Genomic DNA, 6,732 nt, shown 5'->3' on the forward strand with positions numbered 1-6,732 from the left:
TAAAGCATTTCTGGAGGATTCATAGAAACAAATAGAAGGGCCTGGGTTTCTCTGGGAACTGTTCAAGTTCTTTTCTGCCTGGACTGCAAATTAAAGGGAAAAACAGCAGGTCTATTTTGTATCCAGCTCCTGAAGAAGGTCACATAACTGAACTTTTCTCTTCAAGTTCTATTCTTAGTGTGAACTTTCACTGACTTCTCTATTGGTGCCTTGTTTATTTGTAATTTAGTAAATTGTACTACATGTAGGAAATGGACTTCATGGCAATAAAACTGAAGCCCCTGAAAAGAATACTTAGGAACAGTGGAGACCTGAGAAAACAGAACATTTCCTGTGCACCATATCAACCATCCTGCAACAACACAGTGAGGTCCAGACTGTATGAATAGGAAATGACAAGCCTAAAATTACTAATAATGATGAAAGGAGATCAGGCTATTCCATAGGGACTGCGTGTATATAAAGGTATAACTCCAGCCAACACAATAAACCTTCAAAGCACGAAATGTTAATGTTGAGCAGGAAAGTAACCTAATAAAGGAAGATGCCTTCCATATCCCAGACAAAGCATATTAGAGGGCTTGGATTTAAGTCTGAATGTTCCACCTCAGTCATTGCAATTATCTGTTAAGTAGGATGCTTGAATCCAGATCGCAGTTCTGATTCTGACTTCTTCAAACCTCTGTATTTAAACTTCTTCCCTGTTCTGCATTACCTGTACCAAGTAATTATTTTGGGAAACAGCTGAATCTTTTGGTATGAACCCAAACTGTAATGACTGTTTTAGAGGAAAATAAGTATTTTATGGAACAAAAGCTCTTCAAAACGGGGGAAAATTCCTACAAAACAGTTCTGAAGTGCACATGCTTTTCATCTCTATTGCCCTCAGTGAGGGTGGTCCATAAAGTTGGGTGTAAAAGTCAGGACCACACATTGCAATCTGTACAGAAACAGTTCTTGTGTGCTTCTTTGCTGAAACCCTGCGTTGCACAGACACCATGGTAGAGCTAAAACAGCTTTGGTAATACTGGTCCACAACTCTGTGTTGCAAGACTGTTCCCAAGAGTTCCTGTAAACCCCACAATAGCACCCTGGCATTAGTCAGAAGCACCCTGGAGAATGAATTTAAGAGCCAAATATCTGGAGTTCAGGCTAAAATTGGGAAAGACCCAAGAAAAGATTTAAACAAACAAACAAAGTCTTTCCACTGTAGCCCAAGATAGGAGGAAAGGCTGAACAGCATCACAGATCAGTGCTTCTAGGCAGGATTAGAGGCAGCATTTCTGTCTGTCCTTCCTAAGGCAGTAGTAGGTATATATACTCCCTCTGAAACACCCAGCTTCTTACAAACCCTGCTACTATCATCATGTGAATCATGTTTCTGACACCTTCTTCTCCTGTCAGTCCTTGACATGGGTCACGCAGAGTTCCCCAGAGCAGCTAAATAAATTAATATCTCATGTCCCTAGTCCAGTAGCTGCCTCAGATACCCACAATGTCATGCTGCTGGTCATGAACACCTATCAAGGGATTTGGGTGGACACAGACGTGTCCTGCAAGGGCACATGATATTGCTGCTCTGTCTAAGCTTGCTTTTTAGATGCTGCAACACCCTTTACAATTATCTTCTACAATTATCTTCTACAATGTCCTTTTCCAGTGGCCACAAAGTAAAGTACTGAATTGTACTCCAGTCAGGTCTTTACATTGCTTCACCTCAAATACAAATTCCCTTGCTTCATGTGGAAATATAAAACAATTATCTTGAAACACCTGATTCAAAACATTTCAAGTGTAAGAGACAGGCAGTGAAGGGGAATTAGCATAATAGAAGTGTAGGAGAGGAGAAGGTCTAAAATATAGAGGGAGGATAAAACACTAAATTCAGGCTCCTTAATACATAGCTAAAAGAAGCTGTCTGTCCTGCTTTGGTTTAAGGGTTCTGCGATGCAGGAAAAACCAAGATTCTCTGTTTTAAAGTCACTCCTTTGTACCATGACCTCTTGCTAATAATGCTTAACTTTGGTGGGGGTTTTGGGGTTTTGCCTTTACAGACAAAGCTCTCTTCCTAATTCTACTTAAATCCTTACAAGCACTGTTATCAGTTTTAGAAATGGGTCTGTATGTAAACTTAAGCCGAAGTGAAATTGAGGATTTTTATATGGATGGAAAATTCCAGCCAGCATTTAGATTACCTGTCTTACCTGTGAACTCTGCAAAAGTCATAGGTACAATCACCTATAGAGCAGGAGAGACAAATTATAAACCGCATCTACTTGGCTTTGTGTCCTCTGCTTTTGGCTTCCTGCAGTTCTGAAGACTGGGTGAGAGGAAGTGGCTGAAAACTGAGGAAGTTTATTGTTGACAATACATTTTGTCTGCTCTCAGGCATGCCTGGGACCCATGGCAGCCAAAGTCCCCAGGCAGCTCCAAATCTGGGCAGTGAAATCTAAGTTTTCAGCCACTCTCCCCTCCCTCCCACAGGAAAAGCCCAGCTTACAGTTTTCAGAATTAATGTATCTTTGGAAGATCCCTTCTGTTGTTAGTGCTGTTGTCTTTCTAGCAAGAAACATTTTCATTGATTGCTTTGACTGAATCATACCTGAAAATGTATCTTTAAAGCAGAAGAGATTCACAAATTGGCTACTTTGCCAATTAAAGACTTCATCCTTCCCTGGAATATGGCTATCTCCCTGGTGCACAGGAAGTGCATTAAAGAAGTAATAAACACTCATGAAACACATTTAGTGATCTAACATTTAAGAGCAGAGTTCTTGTTCATTACTGTAACTTTCTGCTAAATTACCACCAACAAGATTGCTCATGGGCTCAAAAGGTCATTGTTATTTTTGCTGTTGAAATCATGGAGTCTGGGAAACAACTGTGTGTAAATTGCTGATAAACTGGAACAAAGACAGAAGAGAAAAACACTGAACATATAAGAATGCAAGTAAACCAGCAGGAAAGGAGGGGAGGGGAAGAATCTACAGTTTATTAAAAGAACAAAAGAATGAAATCTGGCGCATTTGTTTTCCACGGGTTCAGGAAGCCCGGTCTTTAAGCACCTACTATAAATAGTGTTCTAATCCTTCATCAAAGTGGGTAGTAGTCTATACCAAAATGAATGAATTTTAGGTATAATCTGGGAAGAGGAAGATGTCCCTCCCCTCATGGGAGGAGAAAGATCTTTTGTTTCAATCCTTGCAGAAATTAGGTATTTCAAAGTGCGAGAGCTGGAGAGATGAGGAAGAATCTGGAACATGACATTTCTATACTGCCAGATTCCTGTCAAGAATATTGTTAGAGAATGGAATTAGCAAACATCTAATTTGGAATTGAGTAATCTGATTTTGAGAAAGATGGATTTGAATTTATTACAGGGCTAACTTCAAAATCCTCAAGGAGTTCCCCTCTGAGTGGAAGTGCTATGTGAATTGTATGAACTTTGGAAAAGCATTTGATAGGGATATCATATTGAAAGGAATGGGAGCTTGTTTGAAATTCCAAAAAGGACAATTTTCAGTCATTTAACCCTGTATAAAGGATCTGATTGTAATGTAATCCCAAACAGCTGCCTCAGAGCCATCCAAGTTAAGACCAAATGCAGAATACAGGAGCCTTACATTGCCCTTAAGGGGAAAAAAGTAATTTAAAAATTATTTCATGCAAAGAACTGCAAACTGTTGCAGGCGAGCTTATTAGATGGCCCCAGGACCCATTATTTTCTAGGTGAGAGCTTTGGTTAACAGCTTGACCAGTGGCAAAGTGGTATTAAATGACTCAATACACTGTCCTGGCTCTCAATTGTATGGTTTGGGGTTTGGTGGTATTCAAAGCAACTCAACAAGAACCTTGAAGAGGTTTGTTTCCATAGCTTGCCCACTGAACTGGACCCTTTTAGGGTAACTTTTGGGTTACTAACTGGGTAACTTTTAGGATAGGCACTGAATATTTTTCAGGGAGGTCAAAACCTGCACCCAGCAGTCAATAAAGTGCTACATTAATCTTTAGTTTTACACTTGACAGCACAAAAGGAACAGCAACATCCACTAACAGCCAACACCTTGCTTTTCTGGGAAGGCATTCAAGCTGAGATTGAGGAAATTACAATAAGGCTCTCTCTCACAGAGGATGAGATCCTTCCCACCACTAGAATTATTAGGGGAAAACTGCTAGATCTTTCACACAGGCCCTGGATAAAAGGACTTCCAGTGCAGATTGCACAGGGTGGCCCAAAGACAGGACATTCTCCATATTAAAATACTTCCTCAGTCTCTCACCAAAGCCATTCAACTCACAGCTCCCACTAACCAGAAGGAACTAGACCTGCAGAGTGATTTCGGTGGCAGGAAAGGGAAGAAAAACAGGGAGCATCTGTGGGATCCACCTGCTGCACCATGATGTGGGAGCACAATTTTGTGTTAACAAGTGGCAAAGGGGCTTCAATCCTTCAAGATCTGGGAAAAATCTCTCAGGATTTTAGAGGTTTTATACACATGGACTTACACTGACACCCAGCCTGGAAACTTCTGCTTGAGAATAACCTGATCTGCTCTAGAGTTTATTTCTGATACTGTGAATATTCTTATTCCATGGTGAGAATATCTGTGACATAACTGAGAATACAGGGTGCTAACCAGAAGTAGTATCTTACTTGAGCTGCAGACTCCACTGCAACCCAAATCAGTGCTCATTGTAAACAAGCCCTTTTTTCAGAGAAGTTGGAAGACAGCAAAGCTTGCCATCTTTTAAGGACAACTCATGGAAGGGATGCGGTGAGGCCTCAACAGCACATTTGTGTAGTAAAGGCCAATATCTCTGGCTCACAGCAACATGTGAAATTGGGCAGGCAGCTGCAGCTGCACTTGGCAAACAAACAGTCGTAACATCATCTTGACACTCTATAAGTGATGGTTATTGAACTAGTGTCTTCATGAGCAGCCTAGATTCTGGCAAAAGGGCATGAGGAAGATAAAACAGAAGTGTAATTAACTTAACAGGAAAGGAAAAATCTCCTAGATAAAAGGAAAAGAGCCATTTCTAAGCCAAGTGTTTAAAGGGTTCTCAGACCTTCCCAGGCTGAAGAGCGTCTGTGTTTAATGCTGACTTCCTTCCAGCTCTGTCTGTGCCAGAAATAACTCATCAATGGAGGATATCTTATTAGTATACCTTTTATCAAAGCCATTCCTGCACAGGAAAGTGATACTTGCTGCTGACGTGCTGCTGGCACATGAGGAAGAAGGAAGGTGTACTTTTGAAGCGTGTAACACATCCTACTGTCTTTCCTGAGCCCATATGAATTTCTGCAGACTTGTAATGGCACAAACTGAAAACTTCCAAATGAGAGACAGCACCTGTGCACCAAGGCAAGAGGGGATCTGCAAGGACTGATTTGCTTCTTCAAGATCTTGGGTATTTTCAGCATCTTTTAAAGGCTTGTTAGCAGTTTACATCACTGATACTGTCATTGGTGACATGTTCCCAGCCACAGCAGAGGGAACCCAGAGTGATGACTCTGGGTTATCACATTATGGTGGTCACACAACACACTGAAACGTGGCCAGTCGGGTTGTATGCACAAAACGGACTCACGTGGTGCCTCGAGACACAACACGTAACTTGACTTGAGCGATGTGCAAGTCGCTGGAATTGAAACTGGTGGGACAGAGATGAGAAGACAGGATGTGTTAGAAACACAAAGCCAGTAGAAAGAAGGAAGGGAAGAGATTGTGGATGATCTGCTAGTGGAGATAATTTCCCTGCTGAGCAATAGTTACCATACCAACAACTTCTGAGCAAATTTCCAACAGTAACTCTAGGAAGGCTCTTTGTTTGGCTTTGGGGATTTTTCTGTTTACCAGCTAGGCTCCATATGAGACCTTTGGTCCAACCTCACAGTGCAGAGTTCTGTGGGCCCAGAGGAGATGACAGTACTAAATTTATAGCCCAAATATCATTAAGGATGGAATGTAGTCCTTTCCAGGAACGAGTGAGACACTCTTCCCACAGCCAAAGAGAGGGGCTTTTATCTCTTTCCTTCTACATGCAGGCACCCTCCTGCTCCTCCACTGTGCTTCATGCATATAGCCATTTCCTGAAACATTTCAAATTTGTTTTCCTTAGGTTATTTGTGTCTACAGCCACCAGATGGTCTGTGTCAAAGCTGATATGTTCAACATATTATTCCATTATCCTATTAGGTTGAACATGTCCTTCCTCCCATGAGAGCTGTTAAGATATCACCCTTACAGAAAAAAGGCAGCTTTAGTCCCACTGTCACCTCCTTTCTCCTTCTGTGTAACACACTATCCTCAGTGATCCTATAGCACATAGCTAACATTTTAGCTTATCGTGATATTCTGTATTCATACTTTCAAGAAATAACATCTAATCATTTAATATCCGGCTCCATCAGTGAATAAGCTGCACACATGTATCAGGTGTGATAAAAAATATCTCTAAAGACTTGAAAAAGACAGTGATGGTGCTTTCGTCTTTTCAAATAAAAATTTCCTCTGTTGTTTTATAGGACTCTGTAATTTGAAATGATCCTCCATCAAGATACCAGTCATATTTCCAAAACTGCTCTCTTGATCTTAAAAAGTTTTGGAAAACATCTGCAATTCAGGTCAATGACATTTAAACTGAGGAAATGGTCACCTTTGGTTTTCCTCTGCGGGCTCCTCATGCCCCTGGGAATGGGAGAGCAGAAATTCCTGGCTGGTTTCCATG

The sequence above is a fragment of the Aphelocoma coerulescens genome, chromosome 15, assembly GCF_041296385.1.
Source record: "Aphelocoma coerulescens isolate FSJ_1873_10779 chromosome 15, UR_Acoe_1.0, whole genome shotgun sequence".
NCBI lineage: Eukaryota > Metazoa > Chordata > Aves > Passeriformes > Corvidae > Aphelocoma > Aphelocoma coerulescens.